This window comes from Protopterus annectens, chromosome 15.part0 (genome assembly GCF_019279795.1).
Source record: "Protopterus annectens isolate FY-2018-M chromosome 15.part0, PAN1.0, whole genome shotgun sequence".
Lineage (NCBI taxonomy): Eukaryota > Metazoa > Chordata > Ceratodontiformes > Protopteridae > Protopterus > Protopterus annectens.
Window position 1 is genome coordinate 685839399 of NC_056749.1, and position 15368 is coordinate 685854766.

Sequence of the window (15368 nt, forward strand, 5' to 3'; positions counted from 1 at the left end):
CCCACCATTTAATCTGACTGACAGCAGAAGGAGTAATGTGGTGACTGAATGGCTGAAAATCTGGACTTAAATATAACATGTCTACATTTGCCATTTCACAGAATATTCCTTTTTCTCTAAGGTATGGCAGTCTTGGAGTTGTTATGTATGAGTTCAGGGGGTCTGTGGAACTTGTCCCTAAATCAGAGATGCCAAGGGGACCCCCTGCAAAAAAAAAAAAAACTTAAAGGCGAAGATAGATGTTCAGCATTCACTCTCTGTTCTTCTGTTATTTTTTTTCCAATGTTATGGCACTCTGCATGGTGAGTGACAATATCTCATTAAGGATTCCCTAAATACATCTAATAATGTAATTATCTGCCTCTTCCTTATGTATTTAAATGTCTGTATTGATTCTTTCACCACTACTTATTTTAGTGAACTATTCCAGTACTCAGCCACCTTCTCTGTGAAGAAATGCTTAATTTGTTCATCTTTTCCCGTTTCAGTCTTCCTCTTGCTTTTTAAACAATAAGACAAAGTAATTGTTCAGTATTATCACTTAGCTGACCTACTTCTCTAGCTATTCTCCTCAAAGTAATGCGATATCATATTGACTTTTCCTTGTTCCCGTATGTAGCTGAAATCCTTCCATTTGTCCATCCTTTGCTTCTATACTAAGCTTTTTCTTTAAAGTCTTAACATCAGGGATAGTTTTTTTGGCAGAGTTCTGCCAAGTGTGTTTACATTTTATACTTTACACCCTCCTACCACCTTACCTTTCAACCTCAGTCTTTCACTTCTTCTTTCTCTTTACTTTATAATTTACCTTTACAGATTACAGGGATATACAAGGCATGCTGTCCAAAGGACCTCAGAGAGGCCTAGTCAGTTAAGCCTAAGAATAACTGGGTGACTTAGGCTTGCTGATCATGGTGTATCATGCTACATATCCTAGGGCTGAATTTATGACTGTCTATTCAATCATTCAGAGTAGTTCTGAAGGCAGCCAGTAGACTGCATTGCTTGACACAGAAGATGCTTATTCCCTATGTAGGGGGTTTATTGAGTTAAGACTTTATAACAACAGCATGTTTTATTTCTGTGTCAGTGAAGACTAGGGTCTTTGCTATGGATACTAATGGTAGTATTTGTTTTGTGTAGGTGCAGATGTTCAGAGTGGATGAGGTCTTTCATGGCTCTGAAGTCCAGGCACAGATCACTGTGAAGAAGCCTGTGTGAGACAGAAAACAATGGGAGGGCTTTCAATCTATCACTGTAGTTTAGTGAGTTTAAGCCAGTAATTTTCTTGGTGAGAAAACTTTGAGGCTTTTCAGATGTGCATGTCAAAGGCTGCTCTGTATTTTATGATGGGTCAGAAGAGAGAGGTGTAGATGGTAACTGTTTGAAACATCAGGACCCACTAGAGGGAGTCTCAAAATGCAGAGACTGAATGGCTGAAAGATCAGACTTAACGTATACTAAGTCTGAGTTGTCATTTCCCAGAATAATCCCCTTTCTCTGAGGTATGGTGATCTTGGAGTTGGTGTATATAAGTTTGGGGGGGGGGGGGTGGAGGGTGCAGGGGGCTTGCTTTCCTGCAAAAGGAAGTTTAAAGGAGAAGAGTGATTTTTGAGTTGGCACTTTTTCTTTTTCTTTTTTTTTTTGGCTTTTTGGCACTTGGCATTTCAAGTGCTGATATTTCAATAGGGAGTCAGTATAAACAGGATTATGACTTCCTTATGCAAGAAAGACATGCCTTTGGAAATTAACTGCACTACGTAGAAAGATTTCAACTGATATGTGATTGTCAAAAGATCATTTGCTCTCAAAGTACCCAGATGCATGATAATAGAGTGAATTTTAAGGGGGACTGTTTTTTGACATGATATTAAGTGGGAAATTCTTGCTTGCCAAATATAACTGCACTAACTTTTTAGCGATTAAGCTTCAGCCCATTGTCTGTGCATCAGGCAATCTGATCAAACCATTGTTGAAGACTGTGCATGCTTTTAGGGTATGTATAATGAAGCCCTGTTTGCAATCGTCAGCAAACCTAGTGAGCGTAGTCCATCATTACCTCCCTTAACAACAGAAAAGTAGATGCTAAAGAGGAGGGGGACGCAGGAGAGAAACAAGTGGAACTCCACTGGTGAAATGTACTCTCAGCTTTTTCTTGAGTTTTGCTTTTTCACAGAATGTCTAGCATTTCCTCCAACCCAAAGAATGATACCCATCAGTTTACTTCTGGCTGGTCAGATGACAAGTTACATACAATAAGGGCTTTTTCTTCTTCATGCAGCCTTATTCCTGCTTCCCAATCTGTCACCATTGCAGTCCGTGTTTCTTGTACTGAAATAGTGTAAACAGTATTCAGTCACTTGTAATCTCTTCTTTTACCTCTAGATTTAAGGCCAAGATCTCCATAAATCATTTCCTATGAACATGGATCTCTGTCCCTATAAAAATTATTTGTGTTTTAAAAGAGAGACTTTTTCACACTTACTCCTTTCTTTTGAGTTATGCTGTATTTAGATGCCACTGTATCAGAATGCCCAGTCCTTTTCAATTCTTTCTTTGTGACTGCAGTCACATTTTCACTGGCCGTAAACTGCATTTCGATATCTGATTTCACTCTGGTTCCTAGCAGGCATCTTTCCCTTTCTTCTTTCCATAGATAAATCCATATTAACATTCCCAGTTATATTCCTGTATCACCTCCACAAATTAGATTTTTGTTTCCTTCCCCTCATTTGTGTGAATGAAACATTTTTATTTATGTGTATTTTTTTACTAGCTCAGTCTTTCTGAACAGAGGTCATTTGTGGTAAAGGCCAACGTCCCCATACATTCAGTAACAGCATCAGTTACAATGATATCCATGTAATGATCATTATATAACTGAGATAAAGCATTGCTTTACATCGTAAGCAGAATGAAAGTCAGACATAGTACATGGCAGAAATAACTGCTACAGTACACACGCACACACACACACACACACACACACACACACACACACACACACACACACACACACACACACACATATATATATATATATATATATCATGTCTTTCGTCACTACCAGTTGCAGAAAGCAAGATGAAGGGGAGGGAGCAGGCAGTGAACAGGCATAAATGGAGAGGAAGAAGAGGGTCTCTATAGAAATGAAGGACATGGGTGGGGAGAGGCCAATAAGCAAGGCAGGAATGACTGGGATGTGTGAGAAAAAAGAGAAGAGGAAAGGGAAGATAGAGGGGGAAAGACATACATAAGTTCATAAGTTCATAGGCTCATAGGTATTTACTAGGATAATGACCACAAAGCCTTTTTAAGCCTAGTCATGCATCCCAAATTTCTGACAAGTTTGGGTACCCCTGATAAGTGTAAGCAGGGGCTTGGGAGATGATACATTTACAAGCAGGGGCCTGGGAGATGAACCGTTTACAAGCATACCTCTCAACCTCATAGAGTAAGAAATCTGAGCAAAGCCATAAAAAATGAGGGGGGCAAAAGCCCAAAAATAGGGGCAATTTTTAAATACTGCTTTAACAAACTTAGAAAGTTGATAGAATAACTGGTTTTATGTTAGCATAAATTTTCTGAAGGGTATGATGTCTAAAACTCAAATTTCTATTGTTATTTTTTTACTTCATTCTTTAGTGACTTGCCAGTAATTTCCCAGAAAACCAGAATTTTATAAAAAAATGTAACAATAATATGGGGCAAAACTCTGGACATTCTGCAAAAATCTGTACAGTTGAGAGGTGTGTACAGATTGTCTGTGTTCATTAGAGATATAGGTGCCAAGCCGGGATGAATTTCCTGTTCCCTATCCAATTGTCTAAGTTACACTTGAATTGGGTAATGGACAAACTCCGCCTCACATGGATGTGGAGCCTGTTCCAGAGATAGGATAGTCTCATGGATACATATCTGTCTCTCCAGCAGGTCCTATTTATTTCACCGACAAGGTTTAAATCTTTAGAATGGGTAATTCTGGTGCTGTTCATTTTGCTGATATGCAGGAGATCCATCAGAGTGGGGTCTGACAATGCCCTAAATGCCAGGCATAGATCTCCCCTTAAAAGCCTGTAGGAGACAGAATACAGGGATTGGGCCTTGAGGCAGTCTACAGAGGACATTTTACTTACACCCTGTATTCTTTTAGTGAGGAACCTCTGTGGACATTCCATTTCTTGGATATGCCTGGTTAGGTACATTCCAAATGGGGCATTGTACTCAATGATATGTCTGACGAATGCCAAATACAGTGGAACAATGACTTCCTTGGACCTAGATGCCATACCTTTGTTTATAAGTTGTGCAACATAGAAGGATTTTCTCACTACTGTAGACACATGATGGTCAAAGGCAAGATTACTGTCTATGTGTGTCCCCAAGTCCCTGACTACTGGGTCAGCTCTAAGGTGTGTGTTGTCAATATAATATTTACCAGAGAAGGATGACTTCCCAAAGGATACTATTGTGCAGTTCTTGGCATTTAGTATTAGTACATTGATCTGGCACCAGCTGTTTGCCTGTTTCAGCCTTTCCTGGAGAACATTTGGGTTGGTGTGGGATTCAATGACAACTCCTGATTTACAATCATCTGAAAATGTATTCATACAGAGACTATTGACATTAGCCCTGACTTCAGAGAAGTAAATGCCAAAAAGGAGTGCTCCAAGGACTGATCCCTGAGGGAATCCATTTGTAACTGGCCTCTTTGTAGAAGTAGACCCCAGTTTTAACTTTCTGGGTGGTTTCTGTGAGCCAATTGGCTATTCACTGAGTGACATACGAGTTTGTACCTAACCTCCTGAGTTTGTCAACAATGCCTGAGTGGGTTTATTGTGTCAAATGCCTTGGCCAGGTCAAGGTAAGAAGTGTGAACCATTTTGCCCTCATCCATTGCTTTGGTGACCTTCTAAAAGAAGTCCATCAGGTTTAGTAGGCATGACCTGCTCTTGGTTAAACCAAACGGGGTTGGGTCCAGTGTATGGAGGTTTACTATATCATTATTGATCATTTCCATGATAATTATTTCCATTGTTTTGTATATGACACTAGTGAGACTTATGGGTTTGTAGTTTCCAGGGTCTATAATTGGCCCACGTTTATGCAGAGGGATGACTGTTGCTGCTGTCCATTTATGAGGCATAAACCTGTTTAAAGGCTACAGTTAAATAGCAATTCCAGACGGCCTGATAGGTCATGTTTCATGCTATTTAGAAGGTATCCTGGGATATTGTCTTGGCCCATTGATGCAGTGTTCTTGACCTTAGAGAGAGCATTAAGAATCTGTTCTCTAGTGATAGTAGGGGGAATTCTATTTGATGGTATTTTCTGAGGAAAGGTTGAGGGGGAGAGAGGGGGATAAAGTTGGAGCTGAATTTGTCAGCCAGTAGTTTTGCTATATCTACTGGCTCAGTATAGGTGGATCCATTTACATTGAGCTCTGCACACAATTGTGTATTGCCTTTCAGGTTGCGGACATAGCTAAATAATGCCTTGTGGTTGTCCTTGGCCTGGGAGGCCAAATTTACCTCAAATTTGACTTTGGTAGACTTTATTTGTCCTCTGAGTTGTTTGTTTAGTTTGATGAGAGTGATTTTATCCTGCTGGGTGCTGCACCTCCTAACTTTTATCATGATTTTATTCCTTCTTTTGTACAGCCTATTAATTTTGTGATTCCTCCAGAGTGGCTTGTTTTTTGAGTTAGTTCTGTACTTCTTCCTGGTGGGGATAGCTGCCTCTGTGCAGCTATTAACATGCTTGCATAGGATTTCTGTGAACAGTTCTGCATAGGCAGCAGTGTTCTCAGGGTTTATGGGGGCTTCATATTTTGCCAGGTTATCACTTAATAGCAGGAAGTTATACTTATAGTAGTTTTTGAATATTCCAGGGTTAGCTGGTGGTCCAGGTTTATTTTTACTTCAAAGGAGACCATTTTGTGGTTTGACCTTATCAGCAAAGGCATTACACTTGGGGGTGTGCAGAGCTCTCCCATATAAGTGAGGACCAGATCCAGCATGGTTACACCCTTGGCTAGTGTATTGACAATTTGGTCCAGGAAGTTTGTGTTTACAAAATTCAGGAGCCTCTGTGCCTGTACATTTGGTCATACATGATTCCCAGTTAATATATGGTAACTAAAGTCATCTATGAATATGGTATTTGGCTTGATGATGAGTGTTTCCAATAAGTTTAAATACATGCTATAAGTTTCCTGGGTCAGAGAGGGTGACCTATAGCTTGCAAGAAAATGGTATTTGATTTTGCCTATGATAATTTGAACATGAAGTAGCTCAAATACATTGTCCTCTTTGACCAGCCTTGAGGTCTATTTATTTTTGATGAAAATTGATACACCACCACTGTTAGAAAAATATGTATTTGAACATGTATAAAGTGCTAGTTTAAAAGCAAATAGTATATAATGCATTTTATTCTATTTACAATATGGCAATAAGAATGATTTTACATGTAATTGCTTGAAGCTTTGGAGCTGCAGTGTATTTGAACTCTGACCCTGGCAGTAGCCAGCTCAGCAAGCTTATGTTTTTCACTAATGATTATCTGCTGGGTCAGGAAAATTAAATGTATAAAGCATTGAATATTCTTATTCCTTCCTCTGAGATAATTGGCCTTGTGAATATTATCAGAGATAAGACACAGCTGCTAAAGTAAAGTTGCAAGAAAATTGAACTGACTATTGTATTCGAGCAAGCCTAAGACCTTGGAAGAGTAACATTTACAGAAAGACATTGTAACGAACCAGGTGCTTTGCAAGGCTGTATTATTCCCATGGGAAAACTTTTAAAATGTATAACATCAGCTTTTTCTTATGAATAGAATATTGTAGACCATAGTGATGTAGGTGCCCTGTGACTAACCACGTCAGTAAGGTGGGCACAGCTTGAATGTAAGACTATATAAAATTGTGTATTTCCTGCATCATGTCAGACAAAACTCTGTACTTGTATGGTTTTTTGCCTCCTGGTGTACACTAGTAAACTTTTGCATCTGAGCCTCCTGTGTTGTTATCATTTGTTTTTATTTAACAGTTTGGTCCTCCTTGAACCGGAATTCCCTTGGTAAGCTGCAGATCAGAGTGTATCGGTGGTCGAATACTGCAGGAGAAGTTACCAAAACGGTTCTTCTTGAAACACAAAGACCTCCGACTGAATTGTCGTCTTGAGAGGCTGGCCACTTTCTGATCTGCGGCCGAAGAGCGGTCTCGAACTGGTCGACCCAGGAGGCTCAGGTAGGAAAATATTTGCCGTTTTTCTGTTTTAGATCAGGGACTAGGTTACAGTAAATGTCATTGTCAGAGATTTGTCATACAGATCAGGGACAAAAGGAAATTACTGTATATTTTGTCAGAGATCAGGGAAACAGAATAAGGTAGGCAGTTATTCTAGATAAACTGTGTAAGGAACTGAAATACCACGTGGTGAAAAGGGTTACGTAACATTTTTTTAGAATGGGAAATCAGTGCACTAAAAATCGTGAGGTCCGCCCTAACTGATGACGCAAAATATATGCAATTACAACGGACTGATAATGTAAGGTATTATACAAAATGGGTTAATAAATACGGATTTGATGGTAAATTAAACAAGATTTCATTAGTTAAACTTTTAAAACAGCTTAAATCTGACGCAGAAGGTCAGGCAAAAACAACAGCGATTAGGCATTCCTCAAGCACACAGGTGGATTGAGGAAGTAAACCAAGGAACAGAAAACTAAAAATGCAAAACATTATTTTTAGACAAAGAGGATAATAATACAGTAATAGCGACGCCCCTCCGCCCCTCCAATGCCTTTTTTAGGATATGAAGCAGGAGGACAGGTTGGTCCACCTCCACGTTATCCTGAAGTCACAAGAGTACTAAAACCATTTGTTAGAGATCCTATTGAAACTAGGTCCCGGACACGTAAAACACTTGGGGACACAGACTTATATCAAATAGGGAAAAATACACTAGAAGAGAGTGAGGAAGAAATCTGTCCACTGATCGAGGTACCAAATCCTCAGGCAGGACAGGAAGGGCAGGACCCAACTCTTCTAGTATATAGACCATGGACACCGGAAGATATTCGGAAAGCTACAGAGGGAATCCCTCATCCAAAAGTTAATTACACAAAGTTTTTACAAGATTTACAAGGTATGACAAGGACTAAGTTACCACTTGAATGGGGAAGAAGTAGAAAAGGTAGTTAGACAGATTGTGGGTCCAGACTGGCACATGATTTTTTGGCACCTGGAATCCTCGTAATGCAGAGCTTAAACCACTCCCACATAGTGACGCAGAATTAGACAACAGAGTGAAAGGTCTTACAGACCGAATTTCTGAAAAATGGAAACCTAGAGCAGATTGGACTTGCATTAATCAATGCATACAGCAAGAGAATGAAACTGTAGATGGGTACTATGGTAGATTATTGGAATGTTTCAATAACCATAGTGGTATGGCTATTCCTGAAAATCAGACACATGATACCTCGTATGAACAGCAACTGAAAAATGCGCTTTGAAAGGTTGCATTGCACCTATCAGTAGCTTTATTACAAAGCATATGATAGATCATCGAACAAGTAGGCTACAAGCCTTACTTGAATATGCCAGACATGCTGAAAGACACTTTAATAGTAAAAAGAAAAAGAAGACACAGGTCTTCACAGCTGAAGACGGAGCAGAGGTCTTTGTAGTACAGTCAGGTAAAAGGGTAAGAAAACCCAGGGAAATAGACAATCTGACAAAAGGTCAGAAGATTTTGAAGAGAAAAAAGAAAGGTGAGTGCTTTAAGTGCGGCAAGAAAGGACATTTAGCAAGGGATTGCAGGCTAAATAAAAAGGTGACTGCAGAAAATAAAGGTGATGAGGACTGACTATATGATAGTGATGAAAATCAGAAATCATTAGGGAAGGAAAACAAAGGGCAAACGTAAATGTAGTGGAAGGAACAGAGGAAGTGCAAGCAGATGTAGAGGATAAAGAAAGTGAAATTTTAGATTTGGCATTACTGAGCTTGGAGCTCTATTTGGCAGACACAAAACCGGAAGTTACACTTCTGGTGGAAGGAAGGGAAGTGAAATTCTTGTGTGACTCAGGAGCGTCACGAACTTTGATACACCCTTCAAAGTTACCAGAATATTCTGAATCACCTGACTATATATTAGTGAAAGCAGCAAATGGACAGCTATATAGGGAACCACTCTCCCATGATATAGCAATAACTGACCCTGTTTCAGGCATGAGTCAGAAAAGTAAAATTGTAGTTTCTGCAAAATGTCCAGTAAACTTACTGGAAAGAGATTTTATGCAGATATTTGGCATAGCGGTAGTTCCCACTATGCAGGGTATGGAAGCACAAAGACAAATAGATACTTTTGTGGTGCGACCGGAGGGTGAAACCTTTTACTGGTACAGGCAGGGCCTAGGTACTACTGGTCCAGGGGCAGTAACCGGAGAACTGATGAATGTAGCCATCAGTAAGGCCCCCTCCCTTGACACTGACCAACAGCATTTGTTACATTGTACTCTATACTACTGTAGCATGCCAGGACCTGATAAAGAATATGAGCAAGAGTTGTTCAAAAATCCTGCTAACAGATTAGTATTACGAACCTTGTATTGGGATACTGAAGGAAACAGTGTGGTAAGCTGTTCACTACCTCAGGAATTCATGACACTGTACAAATCTAATAGACTACCACATGTCAGCTTGACAAAGAATAAGGATGTGAGATGGGCAGACTTAGGAGAAAAAGTAACAAGATGGGAAAAACAAACTGATTTAGAATTATCAGAACAGGGAATACAAAAACAGAAATTGAATTGGCTAACACAGACACATCCAGCTGTACACTTACAAACTAGTGAAGACAGCTGATTAGCATTCTTATTAGAAGAAGAAAAAAAGCCTTGTGTGATATACCAGATATTCTTTGGTCAACAGGTAAATCAGATGTAGGACTTATTCAAACAGCAGGACCAGTAACTATTACACCAAAATCAGCATTTAAACCACAAAAGACAATACCCTTGAGGAAAGATGCAGAGCAAGGAATCAAGCCTATAATAGCAGCATTACTCAAGGAAGGAGTACTGGTAGAATCTCTTGATTCACCATGTAACACCCTCTATTTCCTGTTAAAAAGCAAACGGGAATGGCGGATGGTACAGGATTTACAAGCCGTAAACAATGCAATAATACCCAGAGCACCTACGGTGCCAGACCCACACACCTTGTTGAATGATTTAAAACCACAACAAAAATATTTTACTGTGGTAGATATAAGCAATGCTTTCTTTTCAATACCTACACATCCTGATAGCCAGTATTGGTTTGCATTTACATTTCAGGGTAAAAGATATACCTATACTCGGCTACCGCAGGGATATTGTGAAAGTCCAATGATATTTGCACAAGAAATGGCAAGCAACCTGGCAGGGTTTACTCCACCAGGAGGTAGTCAAATTCTACTTTATGTAGATGATATCTTGCTAGCAGCCCCTACCCAGCATCAATGCAGGGAAGATACGATAGCATTATTAAAATTTCTAGCAGCACAAGGACACAAAGTAAACAAAAGTAAGTTACAACTTTGGAAAAAACAGGTTAGATACCTAGGATATGTAATATCCAATGAAGGTAGAATATTAGACGAAGACAGAAAAACAGCGATTTTACAGGCACCCAAACCAGCAACCAAGAAGGAAATGATGTCCTTCTTGGGAACGATAATTTTGTCGAAGCTGGATATCAAACTATGCTTTAGAATCTGCTCCACTGGCTGATTTAATATATAAAACACCAATGGCAGCACAAGATGTATTACAATGAACACCTGAAGCAGAAACAGCTTTCTGCAGACTAAAACAATTGATAGCTTCATCACTAGTTTTAGGACTTCCAAATTACCACAAAAGATTTTTTCAGACCATAGATTGTAAGCAGGGATACATGACGTCAGTTTTGACGCAACAGCATGGGGATAAGCAACGCCCCATAGCTTACTATTCATCACAGTTAGATCCAGTGGCACGATCATTGCCTCACTGTGTGCAAGCAGTAGTCGCAGCTGCAATGGCAGTACAGGCTTCGCTCTCAGTGGTGTTGTTCCACCCTCTCACATTGAGAGTGCCTCATGCAGTCGCGATAATTTTACTGCAAGAGAAAATAGCATATCTATCTCCTGCTAGACATCTTTCATGTATGACCATACTGCTGAGCCAACCTCATATGGTAATTGAACGTTGTACAACATTAAATCCATCAACGTTACTTCCAACTCCTGTGGATGGCACACCACACAGTTGCCTGCAGGAAATTGAGCAAATAACTTTGCCCAGACAAGACCTTACTGATATGCCCTTGGATGATGCTGAGGTGACATTTTATGTGGACGGTTCATGCAGAAAAGGTCCTACAGGAAAAAATCTAGTAGGGTATGCAGTAGTCACAGATACAGAGATTTTAGAAGCCCAACCCTTACAGCATAACCTGTCTGCTCAAGCAGCAGAACTGATAGCCTTAACACGGGCTTGTACTCTAGCGAAAGATAAATGTGTGAACATATATACTGACAGTCAGTATGCTTTCTCTACAGTGCATGTTTTTGCACAACAATGGAAAAATAGGGGAATGATAACATCTACTGGCAAACCGATTAATCATGCGCAACTTATTTTGAATTTGTTAGATTCCATTCAGTTACCTACTAAAGTAGCTATTTGTAAATGTTTAGCTCATACAAAACAACAGGATGCAATTTCAAAAGGAAATGCAAAAGCTGATGCAACTGCGAAGTAAGCAGCCTCAGACTCAGAAACTTTACTTTTAACCGAGAAATTACAACCCTCTGAGATTTTAGATTTAGAAATGTTAAAAACAATGCAGACATTAACTACAAAAGCTGAGAAACAAAAATGGGTGAAACGAGGTGCAATCCTCGAAAATGGACTGTATATCTCCAAAAAAAAAAAAACAATATTGCCGTCTAATTTATTTAGATATGCAGTTTTGTTGAGCCATGGGCAGTGCCATGTCTCAACAGGGGGGATGGTACAGTTAGTAAATCGAATATTCCAAACATACGGATTCACAAACTTTACACAAAAATTTTGTGCAGCATGCCATGTCTGTAATAAACATCATGCACAAGGAGCATTCAAACCCAAGCAAGGGAGTTTTCCTATACCACCATATCCGTTCCATACTATCTGTATGGATTTCATAGAACTGAACAAATGTGAAGGAAAAAAATACTGTTTAGTAATTATAGACATGTTTTCCAAATGGGTAGAAGCTTTTCCAACTAAAAATCCGGATGCAACAGTGGCAAAGGCCCTAATAAAAGAAATAATTCCTAGATTTGGCATACCGGAAAGAATCTATAGTGACAATGGGACACATTTTGTGAATCAGACGATTCACCAACTTGGGAGATTCTTTGGGATCTCCTTGAAGAATCATTGTGCTTACCACCCACAGTCTGCAGGACTGGTGGAAAGATACAATGGAATTTTAAAAAGTAAGTTGAGAAAATTGATAGATGATACACAGAAGAATTGGATTTGCTGTTTGCCTTTGGCACTGCTGAGCATGAGAACAGTTCCAAATATAAAGGGTTTGAGCCCCTTTGAAGTGATATTTGGAAGGGCATATTATGTGCCACAGTGGAAAGCTCTCATGCCTGCGGAGCTAGAGGCTGACAGCTCATTAGCTAATTACATGAGGAAACTGTTATCAAATCAAACTGTTTTGCAGTTGAACTCTTTTTCAGATAAAAGACAGACCAGACCATTGGAAGCAGTGCTGACCCCAGGGTCCTGGGTTTGGTTGAAGGTCACGAAGAGGAAGAATTGGGCGAGTCCAAAGTGGGAAGGACCGCACCAGGTACTGTTGGCGGCGCCTACTGCAGTCAAAGTTGCTGAGAGGTCGTCCTGGGTCCACCTGACGACTGTAAACCGGTAAAGAATTTTCAGCTTGATAAACATTTTGTGACTGACACACAACAAAGGCAGGATGGCCAAGAGCGAAATGAGTAAAAATACAGATCAACCCGAAGATATTGTTTAATCATCTTGCTAACTATGCATTTATTGACTATGATTGTGATGACTTTCCTTTTGTTGTGGTTCTTCCTACATATAACCACACAAGTGAAAGTGGAGAAACGTGATGAACTGTCTATAGACTGGCATCAAAACTTTAACACATACCTAGCTATGAAGCGTGTATATGTAGAGACTATGAACATTTCAAATTGCTGGGTTTGTACTGCCATACCAACAGCATATGGAGGACTGTTGATGTCCGCTGTCACCTTGGGGATAAATGAGACTTGGGAAAATTTACTTTTCGATACAGGTTCTGTAAGATCACAGGACAAAATTGCATTGTATTTGCCTATTACACAGAGGGGAATTGTATGTTTCTATAAGAATGATACACTCCAAGTGGGTTGGAGTAACTGTAACATAACTATATCTTATAAATGCTATATTAAAACTAAAGATAAAAGCACTATTTGTAACAAATTATGATTCATATTTGAGCTTAATGAAAACAACATTTAGTGTAGTGCAGTGAAATCCTGTCTTGCTTAAACAATTGTCTGTTTTAGACCAACAAATGTTTCATTCAGAACTTACCCGCATCAGTACCAAAGTAGAAAACTGTTATTTTATTTGTGGGAAAAAGCATACAAATGGCTACCTGAGAATTGGTCCGGCAGTTGTTTTTGGGTTATCTGGTTCCAGCTATAAGGCATACTGCAGAATTACCTCTAGGTAAGATACGAAATGTAAGAGATGTAGCCAAAACCTGAAGATCCTATCGAAAACCTGTAAATCCAATGGGAAAAATCAAAGCTGGTTGGAAGAACCATCATTCTGTGAAAGATAAAGAAAAATTGACTCATATGGACTTGAGTGACAGTGTTATATCCTGGGCTGGAATATTTCCAGCATATGGAGCAGTTAAATCGATCTGGGAGTTGAGAAACTGTCAAAGCTTCTCAAGTAATGAGTAACGCAACTTTTCTGCTCTCGAACTAGTGACTGACGAACTGAATGCAATGAGAACTGTTGTGCTACAAAATCGAATGGCTCTTGACTTCACCCTAGCGAGAGGTGGTACTTGTCGCTTATCAAAGAAGAATGCTGTATATACCAGACAATCAACACGAGATTAATGATCACCTAGAGGTAATACAGCAGGTATCGGCCATGACTGAACCAGGCCCAAACCCACTGACGAACTTTTTCCAGAGTCTGTTTGGTGGGTGGGGTTCTATCCTAATGAATATTTTGATTGCTATTTGTGGTCTGCTCCTATTAGGAGCATGTGTCTGTTGTGGGATCCTGTATAAAAAGATTAGTCAAAGATTTTGTTGATATATCTGTAACTGAAACTTTGTACCAAGACATTGAATTGGAACTATTGATTCCAGACGAAACTTGTTCGAAATATAAACTAAATGACTTGCCTAGTTAAAAGTCCTTAAAGGAGAAGGCTAGGAGACGATATAACATTGTTTATGTTTCTGAATAGAATAAAAAGTATTAAAAGGAGGAAAATGTTAGAAAAATATGTATTTGAACATGTATAAAGTGCTAGTTTAAAAGCAAATAGTATATAATGCATTTTATTCTATTTACAATATGGCAATAAGAATGATTTTACATGTAATTGCTTGAAGCTTTGGAGCTGCAGTGTATTTGAACTCTGACCCTGGCAGTAGCCAGCTCAGCAAGCTTATGTTTTTCACTAATGATTATCTGCTGGGTCAGGAAAATTAAATGTATAAAGCATTGAATATTCTTATTCCTTCCTCTGAGATAATTGGCCTTGTGAATATTATCAGAGATAAGACACAGCTGCTAAAGTAAAGTTGCAAGAAAATTGAACTGACTATTGTATTCGAGCAAGCCTAAGACCTTGGAAGAGTAACATTTACAGAAAGACATTGTAATGAACCAGGTGCTTTGCAAGGCTGTATTATTCCCATGGGAAAACTTTTAAAATGTATAACATCAGCTTTTTCTTATAAATAAAATATTGTAGACCATAGTGATGTAGGTGCCCTGTGACTAACCATGTCAGTAAGGTGGGCACAGCTTAAATGTAAGACTATATAAAATTGTGTATTTCCTGCATCATGTCAGACAAAACTTTGTACTTGTATGGTTTTTTGCCTCCTGGTGTACACTAGTAAACTTTTGCATCTGAGCCTCCTGTGTTGTTATCATTTGTTTTTATTTAACAACCACCTTTAGTCTCTGTCTGTTTAGTAGCTGGTCTAAATGTGTGGAAGGCATTATAACCTTGCACCATTGGTGTGCTGTCTGCGGCTTTAAACCATGTCTCA